The sequence below is a fragment of the Meriones unguiculatus genome, chromosome X (assembly GCF_030254825.1).
Source record: "Meriones unguiculatus strain TT.TT164.6M chromosome X, Bangor_MerUng_6.1, whole genome shotgun sequence".
In the NCBI taxonomy this organism is placed as follows: domain Eukaryota; kingdom Metazoa; phylum Chordata; class Mammalia; order Rodentia; family Muridae; genus Meriones; species Meriones unguiculatus.
The window spans coordinates 2,255,113-2,280,802 of record NC_083369.1 but is presented as its reverse complement, the minus strand read 5'-3'; the positions used below and the strand labels follow the sequence as shown (position 1 = coordinate 2,280,802).

Sequence of the window (25,690 nt, the reverse complement as noted above, 5' to 3'; positions counted from 1 at the left end):
CTGCTTCTAAACTATTGCTGTTAGGTAAGCAATTTCCAGGGACTCTGCACACACAGATGGCTTTAGATTGCAGTCCTTTAAATCTCCTGTGGAATGCCTGCCTGGAGAGGCTAGCTTGCAGAGGAAGGTTTTCAGTTGCTCAGACTTTCAATCAGACATATCATGTGCACACAGAGAGTTTTGAACCAGGCCAGGATATCCATCCTACCTGCAAAACACCAAGACTCGTGTTGTAAACACAGGTGTTCAAAATGTTTCTGACTTCCCAGATTAAATTTTTTTTCTTCCAGATTTCTGTACACTCTGCTCTTAAATATGTATATATGTTGTAAATTCTTAAATAGATATATACATATATATATATGCTGTAAATTCTTATCTAATGATTTATATAATTTGCTCATTGGATTTACATTCACAACTCTTCCTTAGTGTCATAACTAACTGTTTATTTTATCTCCTTTTATACTAAAAACAACAAGTCTTATTTTAAACGGGTATGAAATTTTACATAAATTCAAAGTTACATTTTTACATGTTGCATATATATATGATATAACCCTGGTTCAAAATAATTTTTATATAATTCTAAACTTTCAAGATTATAAAGGTCTACTCATATTAAGCTTATTTAAAATGTAAATCTAACGGCCTGTATTTTTATCAATTCCCAAATTAATAAATGCTGTTTCTCCTGCTTTGAGCTGCTTATGATCTAGATTCACCACTAGACTTTCTGGATAATAGGTTTGATATATTAAATCCAAATGTAATTTTAAAATTGCTTTATACTGTTGTACTATATTGTTGGTTTTAAGACTCATAACTCAGGGGTTACTACATGCAAGTTTTTACCAATATTGTAAATTAAGATCTATTAATTTTAGAGGCATTTATTTATTTACGTTATTTCATTGTGCTATATCTTCACTATCAAAAGTTTAAAATATACTTGGTCTTGTTTTCTAAAAATGGTAATATTGTTAATCTATAGTATAGGCTTAGACTTTTATAAACTATAAACTTTTTGTATACTGCAGCATCCAAGATGGTTGCGCCAAGAGGACATGTCTGATGTGCAGGACAGCAATGACTGCAAATTGATCAACATATGGAACGCTGGGCCTATAAACACCAACAATTGTGTTTCTCAGGTGAGAGGAAACACCATGGTTTGGAAAGCAGTTCTGTCCATTCTCAGATCACCCAGCTAAACCCCAGAAGAATTTCTGGGTCCTGGCAGGTGCTCAGTCTTCAGCCCAGAGCCACACGCCTGAGTGCTCTGATCACCATCCTAGACTGAAATGTAGGCCCACAACAATGCAGACTTGGATTTCCAGTTGAGAGAAAACCCCACGGTGAAGGAAGCTATCAGGACTGACTTCAGGTCATCCAGACAATCCCTGGAAAAGGTCCCAGGCTCTGGCAGATGCTCAGCCGCCAGCCCAGAGACCTGCCTACATGCCCAACTCACCTTGCCAGACTAGACTGTGGTTTCTAGGGCACAGAGACCGATTTTCTCTGTTGGGGAGAAACCCTACAGTGAGGAAAACAGCAGGTCCTACCTCAGGGCACTCAGCTGAACCCCTGTACCCAAAAAATTCTCTGGAAAAGTTCCTGGGTTCCCAAAGGCTCCCAGTAGCCAGAGAGGAGCCATTCCCTTGTACGTGTGTGCTCTGCTCACCATCCCAGACTGAACTGTGACACCCAAGACACCCAAACATAGAGACTGGGTCTCTCTGTCAGGAGGAAACACCACAGTGAGGGAAACATCAGATCTGGCCTCAGGACACCTAGCTCCAGAAACATTTCTGGGCTTCCACAATCTGCAGGCTCTAGGCCCCTGCTCCATGAATGAGTGCTGCAATCACCTCCCACTGATTACTGCTTGGGTACTGGGTCATAGAGCTCCAACCTCAGACCTAGAAAAGACCAGGATCCACAAGATCAGCCCCAGACATTTAGACCAAGTTTAGTTAAAACTAACCAAACCACAGGGACCCCTGGTTCTTCAAGAGGGCACACAATGTAAGAGCAGCAGCAGCCATCCACTAAATCCAGAGCAAGAAACCCAGGGCAGCCTCTCCTGGACTTCCCCTTGTAAGAGGAGAGTCTACCTGACTACCAACAACCACAGTTACCACACAGATCCATACACCTGAGCTGAGCTGTGGCAATTCCTGAGAAGCACCACCATTCACCATTCAGTTGACAATACCTAAAAGGCTGAGGAGACCTCCTTCAGGAACAACCATCTTCCTAACAAGGGGATTCTCCTCACCCCAGGATTCCAGGAGGTACCAGAAACTTAACATCCACCTGAGATAGCCAGATGGATAGAGGCCAGTGTAAAAGCAAAACCAACAAAAGCCAAAGCTATATGTCATCTCCAGAACCCAGTCACCAGAGGCAAGCAGCCCTGAACATCTTAAGTGAAATCCAAGAAGAGGACATTACATCTATGCTTATGAAGAGGTTAATGGAAGAAACAAAAAAATGCGTACAAAAAAATTAGAGGAAGATAAAAACAAACATATTATGGCTATCCATAAAGAAATACAAGAAGATGCAGCCAAACAGTTTGTGGTTTTCAGAGAAGAAATGATTAAATCACTGAAAGAAATACAAGAAACAAAGAAATGTTCAAACAAACTGGTGAAGGAACTGAAGGAAAATAAAGTCAGTCAGGTGAAGGAAATTTACAAAATGGTTCAAGACCTGAAGATAAAATTGGAAAAATTAAAGAAAACACAAATGGAAGAAATCATGGAGTGGAAGAACTTAGGGACGAAAACATGAAATACAGAGATAAGCATAACCAACAGACTACAAGAGATGGAAGAAAGAATCTCACTTATGAAAGATACAATGGAAGAGATCAATGTATCCATCAAAGAAAATTTTTAATCTAAAAAAATTCCTGACATGAATCATTCAAGAAATCCAAGACAACATGAAAAGACAAAACGTAAGAATAAAAGGAATAGAGGAAAAAGAAGATTTCCTTCTCCAAGACCCAGAAAATAATTTCAACAAATCACACAAGAAAATTTCCCCAATATAAAGGACAGGGCTATAAGCATACAAGAGGCCTACAAAAAAAAAAAAAAAAAAAAAAAAACTAATAAACTAGACCAGAAAAGAAAATCCTCCTGCCACATAACAATCAAAACAGTAAGTATACAGAACAAAGAAAAAATACTAAAAGCTGCAAGAGAAAAAGGCCAAGTAAAATATGATGGAAAACCCATCAGAATCATGCCTGACTTCTCAAGAGAGACTATAAAACCAGAATGGCCTGGATAGATATCATGCACCCTAAGATAACATAGATATCCGCCTAGGCTACTGTACCCAACAAAATTCTCAGTCATAGAGAAAACAAGATAGTTAATGACAAAAAAAATGTAAACAATACCTACCCACAAATCCAGTGTTACAGAAGATACTAGAAGGAAAAATGCTACCCAGGAAAGCTAACTACAGTCAGGAAATCACAGGAAATAATAACCTCACTACAGAAAAAAAAAAGTAGACAAACACTCAAACACACTACCACAACCAAAAGCAAAATCAAAGGACCTAACAGCCACTGGTCATTAATTTCTCTCAACATCAGTGGACTAAACTATATAATAAAAAGACACAGACTAACAAAATAGATGCATAAAAAAGATCCAAAATCTTTTGCATACAAGAAACACACCAAAGTCATAAATATAGATATTACCTGAGAGTAAAGTGCTGGAAGATAGCTTTCCAAGCATATGGACACAAGAACCATGCAGGAATAGCCATTCTAAAATCTAATAAAAGAGATTTTATTTTAATAAAACCTAATAAAAGAGATTTTATTTTAATAAAACCTAATAAAAGAGATTTTCAAGCAAAATTAATCAAAAGAGATAAGGAATATCACTTCATACTCATCAAAGGAAAATTTCACCAAGAAGACATCACAATTCTGAACATGTTTCCCCAATACAAGGGTACCCACATTTGTAAAAGGAACATTAATAAAATTGAAACCACACATAGATACCCACACATTAATACTGGGAGACATCAGCACCCCACTCTCAACAAAGGACAGGTCAACAAAACAGAAATTAAACAAAGAAACAAAGACTCTAAAATAGGTTATGTATCAAATGGATCTGAGAGACTTTCATCCAAAGAGAAAAGAATTTACCTTCTTCTCAGCACATCATGGAACCTTCTACAAAATAGATCATATAGTTGTTCACAAAGTAAGCCTCAGCAGATACAAGAAGATTAAAATAAACTCTTGTATCCTATCTGACCAACATGGAGCAAAACTGGACCTCAAAAACAAGAGAAATCACAAAATGCCTATACTCACACAGAAACTGAACAAGTCGCTACTCAATTACAGCTGGTTCAGGGAAGAAATAATGAAAGAAATTAAATACCTCCTAGAATTCAGTGAAAATGAAGGCACTACATATCCAAACTTATGGACCATAATGAAAGAAGTTCATAGCACTAAGTGTCTTTGGGAAGAAATTCGAAACATCTTACTCAAGTAACTTAGTGGTTCACCTGAAAACCCTAGAAAAAAAAGAAGCAGACACACCCAAGAGGTGTAGACAGCTGGAAATAATCAAACTCAGGGCTGATATCATTAAATTAGGAACAAATCATACAATTCAAAGAATCAGTGAAAATAATAGCTGATTCTTTGAGAAAATCAACAAGATAAACAAACACTTAGCCAAAATAAATGAAAGCAATGAGACACTGTCTAAAAAAAGAAAACAAAAATGAAAAGGGGAACATAACAAGTGACACCAAGGAAATCCAAACAATCATCAGGTCTAACTTCAAATGCATATAATCCATGAAACTTGATAATCTAAATTAATGGACAATTTTCTTGATTGATTCCACTTACCAAAGCTGATTCAAACCAGGTAAATAAATTAAATAGTCCTATATCCCCTTAGGAAAAAGAATGTCTCCCATAAAAAATAAAAATAAAAAAAAATGTCTAGGGCCAGATGGTTGGTTTCAGCACATAATTCTACCAGACCATCAAAGAAGAGCAAACACCAATACTATTTAAACTATTCCATAACAGAGAAACAGAAAGAATATTACAAACTCATTCTATGAAATCTCACCTTGATAGCTAAACCTCCCAGAGACACAACAAAAAAAGAGAATTTCAGGTCAATATCCCTTATGAACATTGATGGCAAAATTTTCACCAAAACACTCTCAAACAGTATCCAAGAACACATCAAAGATTTCATCTATTATCACCAAGTAGACTTCATCCCAGGTATGCAGGGGTGGTTTAATATATGGAAATCCATCAATGTAATCCACCATATAAACAAACTGAAAGAGAAATACCATATGATCACCTCCTTACATGCTGAAAAAGCATTTGACAAAATCCAACATCCATTCATGTTTAAAGTCTTGGAGAGATCAGGGAAACAAGGCACATATCTAAACATAGTAAAGGCGATATACAGCAAGCCTATAGCCAACATCAAACTAAATGGAGAGAAACTTAAATCAATCCCACTGAAATCATGGACAAGGCAAGGCTGCACACTCTATCCGTATCTCTTCAACATACTTCTTGAAGTCTTAGTTAGAGCAATAAGACAAATAATGTAGATCAAGGGGATTCAGATTGGAAAGGAAGAAGTCAAAGTATCAGTATTTACAGATGATATGATAGTATACATGAGTGACCACAAAAATTCTACTAGGTGTTCCCGCCCTGCAGTGAAATGTGGATACCACTTGAGCAAGGGCTGGGGAAAGAGAGACAGGGTGAAAGAAAGGATACCAAGTCTAAGCTCTGATCTAGGTGTCAATTTAATAACAGTAAAACTAACATTTATATAGCAGAAAAGCCAAACAGCTTCTCACAGACACAATTTTACTTAGGCAAAACATATTAGGGCTCACTCAAGGTTACACAGAACTTGCTGTCTGGTTACCATGGTTGCATGGAATTTATTGTCTTGTCCTCAGGGTCAGAGTCCTCTGCTGTAGAATTTCCAGGGTCAGTGTCTGAGCCACCAAGCTTTAGATTTTAGCCAGGGCCAAGAGGCAGAATTCCATTGCTCAGATGTGCACTCCAATGTGCCATTAACTTGAAATAGTCTGCCACATCTAGTGAACTCCTACAGCTTATAAATAACTTCAGCCAAGTGACTGGATACAAAATAAACTAAAAAAAAAATCAGAAGTCCTCCTGTATACAGGAGACAAATGGGCTGAGAAAGAAATATGGGCGACAACACCCTTCACAATAGCCACAAAGAACATAAAGTACCTTGGTGTAACTCTAACCAAGAAAGTCAAAGACTTGAATAAAAAACTCTAAGTCTCTAAAGAAAGAAATAGAATAAGATATGAGAAAATGGAGAGATCTCCCATTCTCATGGTGTAGCAAGATTAACATAGTAAAAATGGCCATCTTAAAAAAAAAATCTACAGATTCAATGCAATTCCATCACAATTATCAACACAATTACCAACACAATTCTTTTCAGACCTTGACAGAAAAATTCTCAAATTCTTTTTTTTTTTTTTTCAATGCAGTTTATTCAGGAACCTTGAACAATCATCGGACCTGGGGAAAGCCAGCCCACAGTTTAAATAGCCTGTGGGTAGCCAACCCCAGCGTGCCACGTGGGCAATGCAGATAGGTCCACATACATGGAAGCAAGCCAGATCCTCAGCCTTAGCCAAACGTGGAGTTGTTCATGACAGAGAGCACTCACCATCGGGAAGGTGGAAGGCGGAAACCAGCTCCATCTTTAAGGCATAGCATTCCGCAGCTCTCTGCAGTTCCCCCTTTTTGTTTTAGATGCATCAGGCAAGAGTAGAGGTCTGATCTCTGATATTAGAAATAAATTGGGACTTTGTACCAATGTTCATTTAGGTGTCATCCACCCAAAGAGCATCAGACCTGTCTGATATCTTTTTCTCAGAGGCGGGACCTGGGGCATCAACCCGCATGCAATCAGACATGCTCTTCTCTGGGTCCAAAGCGGCTGACCCTGAGTGCAGTGCTTAGCCTCGCATCCTGAGCGTAACATTTTAGCTTTTTATGGTAGTCAACCATGCTTGGGGAGACTGTCCTGCTTCCATGGTTGTAAAGGCCTGAATGATCATGGCTGCATTACGCTGTTGTGAGACTCTAATCTTGCATATACACCACAGGCAAACCAAGGAGACTAACACCAGAAGGCCTGCTAACACTCCCATGCCCGCCCATTCCTTCAGATGATTCATGGCTGCAGCAATCCATGATGATAATCCTGTGGCTAGTCCTGTGTCCACTCTGGTAGAATTTACCGTGACAATGGCCACTCTCAGCTGTTCCATCATAGTATCGAATTCTCCAGTCCAATTACCTAAAATATAGCTAGACAATTGTTTAGACAGATTTGCAGCACATGAAAAATTCTCATGTTGTATGCTAGTGACACAAAGTCCAGCATACTTTCATTGACAGCCAAGTTGAGCGATTTGCCATAGGGTATCAATTTGCTCCTGCACGAGGTCAATCCTCTGATTGAACACCATCAAGCCTCCTTTTAGTTGAGCATTAATTCCTTTTTGTACATCTAAGGCATGAGCTACATTGGCTAAAAGATTATTCAGGGTCTGAGCAGTCTGCACAGTATGACTCATGGCTAATGCCGCGGTGGTAGCTCCAACAGCTGCCAATGAGATGGCAGTAACAATGGCGGCTGTAGTTCCAAGATCCCTTTTCTGTCTGAAGAGAGTCATAGCGTGAGGGGCATCAATGGGCACAGGCACCCAGCAAGGCATGCGAGTAACCAGGGCATACCTAAATTCACTAGCATTCCAGCATTGGGCAAAAAAGCAAGTATCATTACCACAATTACTTGGCAAACTTCCCAGGCCACAGAGGAAGACTATGAATGACAGTACTGATGAGACCTGATAAAGTAGGGTCTGATGGTGGAAGGAGAGGAAATCCTCCCCTATCATTGGACTGAGGAAGGGGAAAGGGACATAAGGGAGGGATGGAGGGAGTGAAGGATAGGGACGGGATGAGGGTGCTGGCTACAACTGGTGTTCAAAGTGAGTACATTGTAATAAATAAAACTTATATTAAAAAGTAATAATAAATCTGAGATTGACAAAGGAAGACAAAAAAAACTTTTATATACTAAATCTTACAAAAAAGTGTTATGCTCTCACTTTAATGGACTATATTTATGACTTTTAAGGCTCCAACTTAACAGACAAAACCTGAAGTCCTGATATTTAATGATTAACATATGCAAGTTAATAGTCACCTCATAGATGATCTCTAACATGTCTAAAATATATTTCTAGTCCTACAGATGCTAACATGTTCTTACTGCCATCTTTAATAAACAGCTGAGGATGGTTCTTGAGTCACCATACAGGTGTTGGTAAATATAATTAGAGAGGAGCCTTCCCAACAGGCTCATCTTTAGCAAAACTATTCTCCAGACATTGGCTATTGCTCTGAGGCTGTTGCCATTCTAGCAAAAATCCAAGAGGTATGCAATGCCCCATCTGGCTGGGGTATAGCCAAAAATTAATTCTGTCAGGTGACTGTTTTAAATGTAGCCAAATAGGATGCTGGTCCAGGAGCTGCCTCAACAAGCCATGGCTGCCTGCTGTCACACTGGCCTCTGGATGTCAAAATGTTCCCATGCTGGCTTGTTCTTTGTGTCCAGCCATGGAGGCTCACTCAGCACAAGAACCACAGACACTTCAGCCTTCCAGCTCCTGGGCCTGGTGGAGATCAAATGGCTCCTAGATTCAGTGACATCAAACAACCCTCCCAGCCCAGAGTAACATTGCATTCTGTTTTGGCCTCCACTCGGGCCCATGGACGTACTGCCAACTTCTGTGTTGGGAGAATTCAGATGCCTTCTCTGTTCTATTCATATGCAGGACACCAGTTCTTAAGCTTTCTAAGAGTTGTTAATGTCAGGCTTAGAAATATTATGCCTTATTGCCAGACTCAAGAAACTGGCCTCAATGGGAGCTAGAGAGATGTCTCAGAGGTAAGAGCACTGGCTGCTCTTCCAGAGGTCCTGAGTTCAATTCCCAGCATCCACATGATGGCTCACAACCATGTGTAATGAGATCTGGTACCCTCTTCTGGCATACAGGCATGCATGCATGCAGAACACTGCATACATAACATATATGTAACTGGCCCCAGTTGTAACCTTTCACCATTCCTTTAGCTAAAGGACAATAAAGGTTCATAGCCATCTCACCTGTCTATGACAAATAACTAGATACAGAAGCCTAAGAAAAATGTTGTTTGAAGGTCTAAGAAAGTGTTTTAATGTTGGTAAACACAAGTTATAGATGTTTGAGGATCTAAAAAAGTGTTTTAAGATTGGTAAAATGGTTGCAAGCTCTAAGGTTATTTAAGGTATTCTAAATAGGTAAAAATGTTTAATATTTCCTCCTGTTGCTATGCTACTGTTATATTGGCTGTTCAGAGATTTGGTCTTTATAAATAGAGCTCTGATTTACTAATCTAACTCTAATACAGAAGCATTCCACTGGAACACCCACTATCATGGTTCCAAGCCCAAGATTTTATATCTCCTCTAAATCTCCATAATGTGCAATCATACTAAATGTTAACTTCAAGTGACCATTTTTCTCTTTTACTTCATGAATGGCTTCTACATTTCAGAGTTCACTTTAAAGAATGCTTGTGTTGTTAATACAAATGTGTATATCTACTACCTTTTTCCATAGTGTATATTTCACTGCAAATTACAGTTATGATGCTAACATGCCTAAAGTTTTATCTCCTATGTAAAATTTAAAAGTAATTCTTGTAAGCTGCAGGAAATCCACCTCTCAGGTCAAATTGGCCTCCAGATAAGTACTGCACCTATTGCCTATCTCAGAGGGTAGGATTCCTCCCCTTTCTCTGGTTTTGGGACTTCCCTTTCCTGGATACTTGATTGTTACATTCTTACATCTAATGCCAGTTGATTGGTGAGTCTTCCCTTCCGGCTGGTTCCAATTTTTGCTACCAACACCAGCCATTTGGTGAGTCTTCACTTCTGGTTGGTGCAAACGCTTCCTACTGCTCTCACCAACCTGCATCCAAACTCTTCATGTAGGACCCTCTTCTCCCTTGGGTAAGATTTTCCCTCTACAGGCACAGTTTCTCTCCTTCCCCCTCTCATTTGTCTATGAAAATCCTAGTGCTAGGTAAACCGTGTCTGCTATGGGCAACTGAGCTGTTGTTCTCTGACCAATGCTGATGAGCTGTTGGAACAGATTGTACCAATGTACTGAGTCAAATCTTGCTCTTGGGATGCCTTGCCAGATCACTGGCTCATACCTGCCAATGGGAATAGTCCATTTTTCTACTTTAAGGTCCTCTAATATTACACACCTCTGTAACCAAACGACCTCAATTTCCTTAAATGTCATATCCAAAACAAAGCCTTTTTTTAAATTACTGCCAATGATTGGGTAAATGACAATTCCCTCAGGTAAATGGAGGTTCCCATATCCAAATCTTTGATCCAAAACCTTCCACCTCTGTCTGCTCTCCCAAAAGTTTTAAAGAAAAATTTTCCATAACCTACTTAACATTGTCTTCTGCCTATAAATACATTCCAGTATCCTGCCATACTCAGGTGTTTCCTATATCCACAACAGTGCCAAAGCAGCTATCACAAGTGTTCCAATCTGACCTCACAGACTTCCATCAGGCTGGACCACCACTTTCCCTCCCAGTCATGTATTTCTCGCAGACCCTGGACAGCATCAAAACAGCCTGTTCTTCCTGAACTTGTCTAGCATTGCAGCCTTTTGAACCACCTTCAGTATCCCCAGTGACAGCAGGAAGTAGCCAGAAGAAAATCTACACCCTTTATGCATTTGTTACTCACAAAAGGCTGGAATGGTGTGCTTCAGGCCTAGGACAAGTAGCTTCAGGTTCTCCCAGCATACCTCAGTATCCACCTGCTGCCATGGGTAGCTTGCAATTCTCTACTGGTAACCCTCTTCCCTGAACTGTCCAGGGCAGGGACTTTCTCTCTACCTCAACATATAATATGGTCATTTTCTTGCTATTGTAATTTTTTCTTTCTCTCTTAACCCCTTGCATGTCAACCAAGAGCTGCTTCCAATGAACTTACATTTAGATACTGTAATTTACCTTACATGAGAAGCAGATCAAGCTCCTCCTTTTTTAATTATAGAAAAAGGAAGGAATGTTAGTATGTAGGCAGCCTGCTTCTGAGTTGCCTAGCAACTTATGATGTCATCATGTATCATCTTCCAGATAGCCACACTTAGCAGGCTTGATTAAGTTGCTCCTTAAAGAGACCAATCTGCCACTTTGTTACTCTCTTGTTCTCTTCCCCTCTTGCTCTCTTGCCCTCTTACTCTTGCTCTCTCCCTTTTCTCTGTTGGGGCACCCACTCCCTTCTCCTTATCATCTCTCTCTCTCTCTCTCTCTCTCTCTCTCTCTCTTCATTTCCATCTAATAAACCCATTTCAAATAAAATCTGTGCACATTATCATTTCGTTGATCCTAACAATTGTAATCTCAAAGCATCATTGGAAAAAGAGTGAAACTGCAAACACCACAAAAGTAATGGGAAATTAAACAACTTATTTGAATGCAGAGTGGGTTATTCCAGAAATCAAGGAATCAAGACAAAATGTAAAAGTCCTGTAGACAAAAATAAAAATTCATGTTGTCAAAACCTTTCAGAGATAGCCAAGACATTCCTAAGAGGAAAGTATATACTGATAAGTGCTCATATTGCAACAAACAAAAGAATTCTTGGAAGATATCAAATAAATAACCTAAAGCTCTTTAAATACAGGAATTAACCAAACCCACACACCGTAGACATAAAGCAATAGTAATTAGTAAAATTGAGAGTAAAAGAAAAAGATACAAAATCAACCAAACAAAGATTTGATTCTTTGAAAAGTTAAGAAGGTTAAACAACCTTTATCTAATATGATAAACACTATTAAATAAAAGCCCAGGACTGGAAGTATTCACTCCTCAGCTCTATCATATTGTCAAAGTTAAATTTATACTAATTCTTCTTGTGTCTAAAAATAGAAATTAAAAGAACATTACCAATTTTATTCTATTAACTCAATATTTTCTTGATACCAAAATCTGGTATAAAAAAAGGGAAAAATACAAAATAAAAAAGTTTGGAAAATACAAATCAAGATTTATTTTTAAATTTCTTCTTTTTTACAGTACATCCTAAGCACTGTTTCCTCTCCCTTCACTCCTCCCAGTCCTACCTCTATCCTCTCATCCACTCTCCTCGGTCTACTTCTCCATTTCCTTTCAGAAAAGCTCAGGCTTCCCAGGGATATCAACCAAATTCACCATAATGAAGCACAGTGAGACTAGACACAAATGCCCATATCAAAGCTGAAGGAAAAGGATTCCAAGAACAAGCAAACAATGGAGATACTTCTCACTCCCACCGTTAGGAGTCCTACAAAAAAAAAAAAAGAAAGAAAAAAGAAAAAAAAGAAAACAAACAAACAAACAAACAAAAAACATGAAACTACACAACTATAACATATATTCAGAGGACTTAATGCAGACCCATGCATAATCATGTATTGCTGTTTCAATCTTTGTAAGTCCCTATGAGCCCTGCATAGTTGATTCTGTAAGCTATGTTCTCCTGATATCCTCAACCACTCTGGCTCCTACAATTCTCCCCCCATAATGCCCCTCACACACTCTGTTGTGGGGTTCCATGAGCTTCAAGGGAGGTCCCCAATGGAGAGCTCTAATTTAACTTCCCTCTGCCTAATGTTTTGCTGTGATCTCTGCATCTGCTCCCATTAGCTTCAGGAGGAAACCTCTCTGATGGCAATTGAGCCAGGAATCAATCTATGAGTATGGCAGAATATTATAGGAATCTTTTGTTGATTTTTTTCTATCCTATGTCTCTGAGCTGTAAAGCTTCTGATTCCTGCTCATCCAGGCACTGTCATACTCCCTCTAATGGTATTGGCCTGGAATTAGGCCATCTATTGGTCAGCCACTTTCACACGGTCTGTGTCTCTATTGCCCCAGGACACCTTGCAGGCAGGATTGATTGTAGGTCGAATATTTTGTATCTGGGTTGGTGTCCCAGTTCTACCACTACAAGTTTCCTGGTTACAGAAAATAGAAGTTTTGAGCTCTGGGTCCTCCATTACTATGAGTTCTCACTAAGATCATACTGGTAGAAGGCTCGGAGCTTCTACTGTATTATTTTTCCAAATGTCCTCACAAGTCCTCTAGTTCCAATTGATTCTCCCATCCTCTCTCACTAAATCCCTTTCTGTAACCTATTCCCTTATGTTTCAATTTACACACACACTTAGTCTATTCACAAAATCTATGCATTTCTCCCTTCACAGAGAGGTCAATCCTGAGTGAGGTAGCTCAGTTCCAGAAAAACAAATATGGCATGCACTCACTTATTAGTGGATTTTAATTGCTAAGTAAATGAAAATATCATGCTATGATTCCAGACCTAGAAAAGCTAAGTAATAAGGAGGGCTCTAAGAGGGACACAAGTATGCAAAATTTCTTTCTAAAATACTAACAAACCAAATTCATGAAATTAAAAAGTTTATACATTATGATGAATTGGACTTCATCCCAGGAAAGTACAGTTGATTCAACATTTATAAATCAATAAATAAAGTATGCCACATAACCAAACTCAAGGACAGAAATGTTTAAAATGCATTTTACAAAGTACAACATGCATTCAAGATAAAAGTTTTAGACACTTTTGGAAGAGACAAACATCTCAAAATATTGAAGTCTGTATTCAACAAACTTATAGCTAACATTATATTATGGAGATATATAGATATATTAACAGCATTCCTTGTACAGTCAGAAATGAGACAAAGATGTCTACGCTTCCCTCTTATATTAATATAATGCTTGAAATCTTAGATGTAACAATTAGAGGAAAGAAAAATGTAAGAGCTGTCACAATAGAAAGGGACAAAGTCAACTCATCCTATTTGCAAATGACATGATACTTTACTTAAAAGGTCCTATTGAGTCCACTATAAAACACTTATAGTTAAGTGTCAGGAGAAAAAAAATCAATTTAAAAATCCTACAAATATATTATCTACTGAAGGAATAAAATGGAATCTGAAGGAGTACTTTTTAATTTTACTAATTATAGTTTATTCAGTTTGTATCCACCCTCATTTTGTCCCAATCCCACTTCTCCCTCATCTTCTTCCTGTCACTTTCCAAGTCAACTGCTAGCGGAGGTCCTCCTCCCCTTCCATCTGACCCTACCTTATCAGGTATCTTCAGGACTGGCTGCAATGTCCTCCTCTGTGACCTAGCAAGGCTGTTCCTCCCTCAGGAACAGGGAGAAGTAAAGGAGCCACCTTGAGTTCATGTCAGAAATATTTCCTGTTCCCCTTACTAGGAAAACCCATGTGGATATTGAGCTGCCATGGGCTACATCCAAGCAGGGTTTCTAGGTTATATCCATACATGGTCCTTGGTTGGAAAAACAGTCTCATAGATGACCCCATACCTTGATATAATAATCCTTGTGGAGCTCCTGTCCACTCCAGGTCATATTAACTCCCCCTTTTATCATATGATTCCCTGTGCTCTACTGAAGTTTTGTTTATGAGTCTCAGCATTTGCTTTGATACACTGCTAGGTAGAGTCTTTGAGAGTTCCTCTGTGGTAGGCTTTGTCCTGTTACTTGTTTTCTCCTACTTCCTATGTCCATCCCATTTATCTTTCTAAGTGAGGATTGATCATCTTCCCCCAGGTCTTCTTTCTTGCTTATCTTCTTTAGATGCCCTTATTTTAGTATATTTATCCTATCTAATAGGGCTATATAAGTTATTATATACCATGTGTGTCTTTCTGTTCCTGGGATACCTCACTCAGGATGATCTTTTCTAGATCCCACCATTTGCCTGCAAATTTCATGATTTCCTTATTTTTAATTGCAGAGTAGTATTCCATTGTGTAAAAGTACCACAATTTCTGTATCCATTCCTCCATTGAGGAACATCTGGGTTGTTTCCAGGTTCTGGCTATTGCAAATAAAGCTGCTACAAACATGGCTGAGCATAGGCCCTTGTTGGGTACTTGAGCATCTATTGGATATATGCCTAGGAGTGATATAGCTGTGTCTTGAGGAAGTGATATTCCTAATTGTGTGAGAAAGCATTATATTGATTTCCAGAGTGGTTGTACAAGTTTACATTCCCACAGCAGTTGAGTAGGGTTCCCCTTTCTCCACAACCTCTCCAGCATATGTTGTCACTTGAGTTTTTAACCTTTGCCATTCTGACAGATGTATGGTGGAATCTCAGGGTTGTTTTGATTTGCACCTCTCTGATAGCTAAGGACCTTGAGCATCTCTTTAAGAGTTTCTCTGCCATTCTATATTCCTCTACAGAGAATTCTCTGTTTAGTTCCTTGCCCAATTTTTAATCGGATTGCTTGATTTATTGCCGTTTGATTTCTTTTGTTCTTTATATATTCTGGATATCAGCCTTATGTCAGACATAGGGTTGGTGAAGATCCTTTCCCAGTCTATAGACTGTCGTTTTGTTCTAATGACAATGTATTTTGCTTTACAGAAACTTTTCAGTTTCATGAGGTCCCATTCATCAATTGTTGCTCTAAAAGCCTGTGTTGTTGGTGTTCTGTTCAGGAAATTGCCTTCTGTGCTAATGAGTTCCAATGTCTTCCCCATTTTTTTCTTTAACTGATTTAGTGTATCTGGTTTTATGGTGAGGTCTTTGATCCACTTGGACGTTAGTTTTGTGCAGAGTGATAAATATGGATCTATTTTCATTTTTCTGCATGTAGCCAACCATTTGGACCAGCACCATTTGTTGAAGATGCTGTCTTTTTCTCCATTGAATGGTTTTGTATTCTTTGTCAAAAATCAAGTATTCATAGATGTGTGGATTTATTTCTGGATCATTCTATTTGGTTCCATTGATCTACTTTTCTGCTTCTATGCCAATACCATGCAGATTTTATTACTATTGCTCTGTAGTACAGTTTGAGATCAGGGAAGGAGATACCTCCAGATGATCTATTGTTGTACAGGATCATTTTGAAAATTCTAGGGTTTTGTTTCTCCATATGAAGTTGAGAATTTTTCTTTCAAAGTCTTTAAGATTTGAGTTGGCACTTTGATGATAATTGCAATGAATCTGTAGATTGCTTTTGGCAGGATGCCATTTTAACTATGTTAATCCTTCCAATCCATGAACACTGGGATCTTTCCATCTTCTGATATCTTCTTCAATTTACTTCTTCAGAAGACTTGAAGTTTTTTTTTCAAACAGGTCTTCACCTGCTTGGTTAGAGTCACCCCAAGGTACTTCATGTTATTGGTGGCTATTTTGAAGGGTTTCATTTCCATGATTTCTTTCTCGGCCCTTTTTTCTTTGGTATACAGGAGGGCTTCTGACATTTTTGAATTAATTTTGTATCCAGCCACTTTGCTGAAGGTGTTTACAACCTGAAGGTGTTCTCTGGTTTAATTTTGGTGGTCACTCATGTATACTATCATATCATCTGCAAATAGTGAAACTTTGATCTCTTCCTTTCTGATTTGTATCCCCTTGATCTCCTTGACTTGTTTTATTGCTCTAGCAAGAACTTCCAGTACTTTGTTGAATAGATATGGGGATAGTGGGCAGCCTTGCCTTGTCTCTGATTTCAGTGGGATTGATTTAAGTTTCTCTCCATTGAGTTTGATGTTAGCTATAGACTTTACTATATTTAGGTTTGTGCCTTCTATTCCTGATCTCTCCAAGACATTAAACATGCATGGATGTTGGACTTAGTCAAATGCTTTTTCTACATCTAAGGGGATGATCATGTGGTTTTTCTCCTTCAGTTTGTTTATATGGTGGATTACATTGATGGATTTCCTTATAGTGAATCATGCTTGCATGACTGGGATGAAGCTTACTTGGTCATGGAGAATGATATCTTTTATGTGTTCTTGGATTTGGTATACAAGTATTTTCTTGAGTATTTTTGCATCAATGTTCATAAGAGAGATAGGTCTGAAATTCTCTTCTTTTGTTGGGTCTTTTTGTGGTTTAGGTATCAAGGTGACTGTAGCTTCATAGAATGAGTTTGGTAAAGTTCCTTCTGTTTCTATTTTGTGGAATAGGTTGAAGATAATTGGCATTAGCACTTCTTTGAAGGTCTGGTAGATTTCGGCACTGAAGCCATCTGACCCAAGGTTTTTGTAGAAGGGAGACTGTTGATGATTGCTTCAATTTCCTTAGGGGATATAGGGCTAGTAATCTTTCTACCTGAGCTTGCCTTGATTTTAGTAGATGGAATCTATCTAAGAAATTTCCATTTCTTTTAGATTTTCAAATTTTGTGCCATATAGGCTTTTGTACTATGACCTGATGATTGTTTGGATTTCCTCGATATCTGTAGTTATGTCCCCCTTTTCATTTTGGGTTTTGCTGATTTGGATAGTTTCTCTCTGCCTTTTATTTAGTTTGGCTAAGGGTTTGTCTATCTTGTTGAATTTCTCAAAGAACCAGGTCTTGCTTTCATTGATTCTTTGAATAGTTTTATTTGTTTCTAATTGATTGATTTCAGCTCTGAGTTTGATTATTTTCAGCCGTCTGCTCCTCTTGGGTGTATCTGCTTCTTTTTTCCCCCTAGGGCTTTCAGTTGAACCATTAAGTTGCTTGTATAAGATTTTACAAATTTCTTCTTGAAGGCTCTTAGTGTTATGAAATTTCCCCTGAGCACTGCTTTCATTGTGTCCCCTAAATTTGGGCATGTTGTATCTTCATTTTCATTGCATTCTAGAAATGCTCTATACACCATTTTTTAATGAGATTACTTGATTTGTTGCTGTTTAGAGATAATTTATTTCTGTATTTCTTTCTTAACCAAGCTGTCATTGAGTAGCAAGTTGTTCAGTTTCCATGTGAATGTTGGCTTTCTGTTATTTCTATTGTCTTTGAGGTCCAGCTTTAGTCCATGTTGGTCAGATAGGATACATGGGATTATTTCAATCTTTTTATTTTTGTTGAGGCTTGCTTTGTGACCAACTATATGGTCTATTTTGGAGAAGGATCCATGAGGTGCTGAAAAGAAGGTATATTCTTTTGAGCTTGGGTGAAAAGTTCTGTTGACATCTGTTAGGTCCATTTGAATTAGGGCCTCTGTAAGTGCCTTTATTTTCCTATTTGGCTTCTGTCTAGATGATCTGTCTGTTGGTGAGTGTGGGCTGAGGTGTTGGGATCGATGTGTGATTAAAACTTAATAATGTTTCCTTTACGAATATATGTGCTCTTGTATTTGGGGCATATGTGTTCAGAACTGTGATGTCCTATTGGTGGATTTTTCCTTTGATGAGAATATAGTGCCCCTCCTCATCTTTTTTGATTAATTTTGGTTGAAAGTCTCTTTTATTATATATTAAGATTGCTATCCCAGCTTGTTTTCTGGGTTCATTTGCTTAGAAAACATTTTTCCAACCTTTCATTCTGAGGTAATGTTTATTTTTGTTTCTTAAGTGTGTTTCTTGGATATAGCAGAATGTTGAATCCTGTTTCTGCACCCATTCTGATCGTCTGTGTCTTTTTATTGGCAAATTGAGTCCATTGATGTTGATAGTTAACAGTGACCAATGAAAGTTAGTTCCTTTTATTATGGTGTTGGTGGTCTTACTGTGATTCATTGCTTGTTTTCTTTTAATTTTTGGGGGGACATTATCTGTATCCTTTGTTTTCTTGGGTATAGTTGTTTTCATTGGATTGGAGTTTTCCTTCTCTTTTCTCCTGTAGGACTGGTTTACTGTGTAAAAATTGCATAAATTTAGTTTTATCATGGAATATTTTTTTTCTCTATCTATGTTGATTGAATGTTTTGCTGGATATAGTAGTCTGGGATGACATCTGTGGTCTCTTAACGCCTGCATGATCTCTGCCCAGGGCCTTCTGGCCTTCATAGTTTCTGATAAGAAGTCCCATGTAATTCTGATAGGTCTACCTTTATATGTTACTTGGCCTTTTTCCCTTGCTGCTTTAAATATCTTTTCTTTGTTCTATATATTTAGTGTTTTGACTATTATGTGACGTGAGGATTTTCTTTTCTTCTCTATTCTGTTTGGTGTTCTGTAGGCCTTTTGTATGTTTATGGACATCTCTTTTTTTAAGTTGGAGAAATTTTCTTCTATGATTTTCTTGAAGATATTTTCTGGTTCTTGGAGACTGGAGTCTTCTTTTTCATCAGTTCCTATTATTCTTAAATTTTGCCTTTTCATGCGTCTTTGATTTCTTGGACATTTTGCGTTTGGGACTTTTCTGATTTTACTTTTTCTCTAAAAGAAATACCGATTTCTGCAAGAAAATCTTCAGTATCAGAAATTCTCTCTTCTATCTCTTGTATTCTGTTGGTGATGCTTACTTTTGTGGTTCCTGATCTTTTCTCTAAGTTCTCCAGCTCCAGGGTTTTCTCGTTTTGTGTTTTCTTTATTAATTATAATTCTATTTTTATATCTTGTTCCATTTCCTTCATGTTTTTGAATGTGGCTTCTTGTCTCTGTATGATGGCCTCTATTTTTTTGTTTGTTTCTTCTCTATATGCCACTAATTTTGCCTCTACTTGTCCCTCTATTTGCATGGCTATTTCTCTGAGACATTTGTTTATTTTCTCTTTATGTGTCTCTAATAACTGGATAAGCATATATTTAAGGTCATTTTCCTGTATTTCCGAAGAATTGGAGTATCCATTGATTTTCGGGGTTGGTGTGGATCTGTGATTTCGTGATGTTTGTTGAGTATGTTCTTTCGCAGACCTCTGGCTACTTCTTTATCTGTAAACTTCGCTGTTTGTTCTTAGATTCTGCTGATCAGATTGGTACTGTCTTTCTCCGGTGTCTGGAGAATTCTTCAGGGAGATGTGAGAGGTCCAATGGTTTCAGCATGTGCATTGGTGCTTCAGCTGTACCTGTGGGAGGAATGTCATCTGGTCAGAAGGACAAGGGTGTATGCATACATGTGCGTGGAAGTTTTCCTTGAGGCACAGCGTACTAGAGACTATAGAGGCCTTCAGTGTGAGGGAAGGGCACCTTGTGTTCACCGAAGGGGTGGTGGGCGCTTAAGTTATCGCATGTGCCAGTTAAGATCACGTGCGTGCACAAATTTCCTGCGTATGCCAGTGGCCTACTGGCTACTGATATTTGTCTCTAACTGAGCTACAGGATTTATTTGCATAAATTCCACTGGTGGTGCCACAGAGCCAGGGTTTCCTTGTCCCAAGATACCCTCTTTTTTCCTGCAGTGGGTGTGTGAGTAGATTTCTGATGTCTGGCTGCTAGATTAGAAGCACCCTGGATCTGGGGCTCTGCAGGCAGAAGGGGGTGCACTCACTCTCTAGCAGGTCAAATCATAAAGCACAGAGAATCTTCCTGGTCTCTACTGACAGGTTTGAACCTGCGGAGCCAAATGTGCACTCAGACAGCTCAATGGTATTATAGCCCTTATACCTCAGAGGGAGTCCAGCTGCAGCTGCAGAACTGCGGTGTCCAGGTGCCTGCCAGGAAATCCTGTGTGACCAGTACCGTGGTTTTGTGCTTAGTGTGCCTGGGTGGATTTGCAGGTCCACCACACCAAGAGCTGCACAGCCACTGAGTCTGCCACTGAGGGACTAAGTCCGACACTGAGGGACTAAGCGTCCCATACATTATAGTGGCTTGGGTACTCCAATGGGGAGGGAGGATGGGAACTCCTATGGGAAAGAGTTTCCCTCTCCAATCCCAGCGAATTTCCTGTCTGACCTGAATCAAAGAGTTCTCTGCTCCTGTCCTATCCCCCTTCGTTCAGGGAGCCAAAATGTCAATTTTTTTTTTTTCTGAGTAATATTCCTTTGTGTAGATGTACCACAATTTCTGTATTCATTCCTCAACTGAGGGGCATCTGGGCTGTTTCCAGCTTCTCCCTATTACAAATAAAGCTGCTACAAACATGGTTGAGAAGATGTCCTTTTTGTGTACTTCATCATCTTTTGGATATATGCCTAGGAGTGGTGTAGCTGGATTGAGGAAGCTCTATTCCTAGTTGTCTGAGAAAGCGCCAGATTGAATTACAAAGTGGTTGTATAAGTTTACATTTCCACAAGCAGTGGAGGTGGGTTCCCCTTTCTCCACAACCTCTCCAGCATGTGTTGTCACTTGAGTTATTCATCTTAGCCATTCTGATGGGTGTAAGGTGAAATCTCAGAGCCATTGGATTTGCATTTCCTTGATGACTAAGGACGGTGGACATTTCTTTAAGTATTTCTCTGCCATTCTATATTCCTCTGCAGAGAATTCTCTGTTTAGCTCTATACCCCATTTTTTAATGAGATTACTTGATTTGTTGCTGTTTAACTTCTTGAGTTCAATAAATATATACTGGATATTAGCCATCTGTCAGATATAGGGTTGGTGAAGAGACTTTTCCAATCTGTAGGCTGTCATTTTGTTCTGACCACAGTGTTCTTTGCTTTACAGAAGCTTTTCAGTTTCATGAGGTCCCATTTATTGATTGTTGCTCTTACAGCCTGTCCTGTTGGTGCTCTATTCAGGAAGTTGTCTCCTGTGCCAATGAGTTCCAGGCTTTTCCTCACTTTTTCTTCTAATGGGTTTAGTGTGTATGGGTTTATATTGAGGTCTTTGATCCACATGAACTTTAGTTTTGTGCAGGGTGATAAGTATGGATCTATTTGCATTTTCAGATATCCAGTTAGACCAGTACCATTTGTTGAAGATTCTCCCTTTTTTTCCATTGTATGATTTTGGCATCTTTGTCAAAAATCAGGTGTCCATAAATATGTTGGTTTATTTCTGGGTCTTCTGTTTGGTTCCATTGATCCACCATTCTGTTTCTATGACAGTACCATGCAATTTTTATTACTGATGCTCTATGGTACAGCTTGAGATCAGGGATGGTGATACCTCCAGAAGATCTTTTATTGTAGAGGATTGTTATAGCAATTCTGAAGGAGTAATTTTAAAAGATTCACATTTCTAAATTTATACTTCCAGAATTTATTCTTTTATCTCTTGTGAATTGAAAAAGTTTAAAATTTAAATAAATTATATTGGCAAATTTTATTAGAATATATGAATACTGAATGAATATTTTAATACCTCTATATTATGATTAATGTAAACATATATATAATAAATGAATTTAGTGCTTAAATTTTTATTATGCAGAACACTTTTAATTTGCAGTGTATAATTTCAGATAAGTTGGTACAGTTTTAGTTCCTAGTTCAAAGCATGATATAAAAGTCTTTTGAAGTCAGTATAAGCTATCACTTTAATGAATAAATATTGGTGAAATCTGAACACTAAAATTAAAACTGGCATAAAAGGAAGTCAGACCTTCCCTTATGCATATTTTCAACACAAGAGAACATCTAATGTAAAATTCATTGGCTCGGGTTCAGATAGGATTTAGTATATCTAATCATTACACTGATTTCATGTATTTCAAGCTCTTTTATCTTACATGTTTCTTTTCCTAATATCTTTGCATACACTATAGGGAAAAGAAAACTAACTGACAAAATTAAACAAAATATAAAGGTAGAATTTAATTCAAGCCTTATTCTACTGCATGTGCCAAAGCGACAGAATTTAGATTATAACATAACTCAAAGGAAATAGTCATTTCACAGTGATACAACACTTTAGGGGATGGTTCTTAGCTGGACAACATGGCATGATTAAAAAGCAAAATTTAAGAAAAAAATTACTTAGATATTATTTGGCAAAAATACTTGGAAATTTCTAAGAAAGAGTACCTCATAGGAAAGCATGTATTGACTTAGAAAATAAAGAAACATTTAGTAGAGTAATAAATTTAATATAATAGTATAGAGAATAGTCAGAAATAAAAAGTGTTCATATAACACTTTCATAAGAATTCACTGAGTGTCTGAAAATTTCTTATTTTAGTCTGTCAAAAAAAGAAATTACAAACCAGGAGTCAAAGTACCCAACCATGACTCTCAAAGTAAAGGATTTGAAAGTATATGTCTTAGTTAAGTTTTTGTTGCTGTGATTAGACCAGGACCACAGTAACTCTTAAAAAGAAAAATATTTAATTGTGACTATGTTTTTTGAGGTTTTTGAGGTTTGGTCTCATTATTGTCATAGCAGGAAACATGGCAGCAAGCAGGCACAAATGATGTTAAAGAAGGATTTGATAGTTCTTTGTCTCGATTCCAGGGCAGCAGAAGGAGATTGCCACACTAGGCCTAGCTTGAGAACATAATACCTCAAAGCCCACCACTACACTTCTTCTAACAAGGTCACAGGTACTCCAACAAGTCTATACCTCAAATACTGCCATTCTCTATAAGCCTATGGGGGTAATTTCTTTCAAATCATTACATTCCATTATTTGGGCTTCATAGGCTTGAAACTATACCGTAATACAAAGATGCATTAAGTCCAACATTAAAATTTTCATACTCTACCGCAGTCTAAAAGTCCAAAATCTAAAGGTTTTTTTTTTTTTTTTTTTGAGATTCATGCAACCTCTTAACTATGATCCCCTGTAAAATCAACATGAAAAAGCAAATCACATACCTGCAATATATACACACAGCATATACATTACCGTTCCAAATAGGAAGGAAAAAAAAAAAAAACATAGTAAAGAAATACTGGAGTAAAGAAAGAGCGAAAACCAGATGGGCAAAATTTGAACTCTGAATCATCTGTCTGATGTCAAAATACTCTTCAGACTTCCAACTTCTTTCAGCTTTGTTGACTGCAACACACTTCTTTTTCTTTGGCTCACTGTTAGCAGATTTCCTCAGTAGCTATCCCACAGCTCTGGCATCTAAATCATCTCGGTGTCTCCAAGGCAATTCAGGCTTCACTTTTACAGCTTCACACAATGAACTCTCCAGGCCTTCATGCAAAGATACCACTGATAGGTCTGGCCTCAGTGAGTTTCTTAGTCACAGATTGAGATTACATCACCCTCCTTCCTCTATTTAACAGAATATATATATATATATATATATATATATATATATATATATATATTATGTATACAATGTTCTTTTTGCATGTAAACCTGTACCCCAGAAGAGGGCACCAAATCTTATTATTATGGATGGTTGTGAACAACCACGTGGTTGCTGGGAATTGAACTCAGGACCTCTGGAAGAGGAGCCAGTGCTCTTACCTCTGAGACATCTCTCTAGCTCTTAACTGCTAAGCCAACTCTTCAGCCCTTTCCTGTATTCTTGACTCTAAAACCAGAACTACATGGCAGAATCTGCTAACTTCTTCTGCTTACTGGAGCCAAATTATAAAGCCCAATCCCACCCTACTTCACCCCACCTTACCCCTTTTTATTTTGGTTTTTAGTGACAGAATTTCTTTGTGTAGCCATGGCTATCCTGTACCTCACTCTGTAGAGCAGACTGGCTTTAAACTCACAGAAATTTGTCTGCTTTTGCCACTGATGTTCTGGGATTAAAGACCCGTGCCACCTTTGCCCAGGGAAACACTTTTTCAAATACATGTTCACGAGTTTTTTGTTCTCAGTGGTTTCCTTCACTCAAAAAGCATGGCTGTTCTGAAACTTGCTATGTAGACCAGGCTGGACTGGAATTCAGAGATCCCCCAACCTCTGCCTTCTGGGTTCTGGGATTAAAGGTATGCATCACCATGCCTGGCCCTAAGATTTTCTTTAATTCCTTTTCATTTTTTTTTTTAATGTGTGGATCTCTTTGCTGTGAAGAGAAACCATACCATAGAAACTCTAATGAAGGTAAACAAGAGAAACCATACCATGGAAACACTTGTAAAGGTAAACATTTAATTGGCTCTGACTTAAAAGTTAGATGTTTAGTCCATTAGCATAGTAAGAAACATGGTATCTTGTAGGCAAACATGATGTTGGAGAAGGAGCTGAAAGTTTTCAATCCACATTTAGCATGGAAAAAAAGTGTGAGCTGCTAGGACATGTTTTGAGTTTCTGAGACCTCAAAACCCACCCAATAGTGACATACTTCCTCCAACAAAGCCGCAATTGCCCCAACAAGGTCACACATCATAATATTGGTCCTCTCTATAAACCTATGTGGGTATTGTGTAGGTAATTTTATCTTCTTTATGTTCATGAATGAAGTACTGTCATGTTCAGAAGTCACTGTTTAATGCTATTCAACTTCAACCTCAATCTCTGGCTCTAAACTTTGTTAGAGCTGTGACTTCAAACTTGTCCTAAGCCAGTTTATTATAGTTAGGATTTAAAATTTGACCCAGTTTATTTTTCCAATATTATAACAAAATGTTTTCACAGAAGTAACTTTATGACAAAGAGTTTATTTGGACCACAGTTTCAGGCTACACTGAATCATGGCAAGGAAATCACAGTGGTATAAGCTTAAGATATCTGCATTGTTTCAAGGTTCTGGCTATCACAAATAAAGCTGTTAGAAACATGGTTGAGCAAATATTCTTGTTGTGTACTTGAGCATCTTTTGGGTATATGCCTAGGAGTGGTATAGTTGGATCTTGAGGAAGCACTATTTCTAATTGTCTGAGAAAGTGCCAGATTGATTTCCAAAATGGTTGTAAAAAGTTTA

The 25,690-nt window shown here is 38.1% G+C and overlaps 1 pseudogene; it reads left to right on the top strand.

The window, feature by feature from the left end:
- The window catches only part of LOC110542445 (asparagine--tRNA ligase, cytoplasmic-like), a 43,490-nt pseudogene extending 34,637 nt beyond the window's left edge, over positions 1–8,853 (top strand).
- Positions 8,854–25,690: the final 16,837 nt, after the last annotated feature.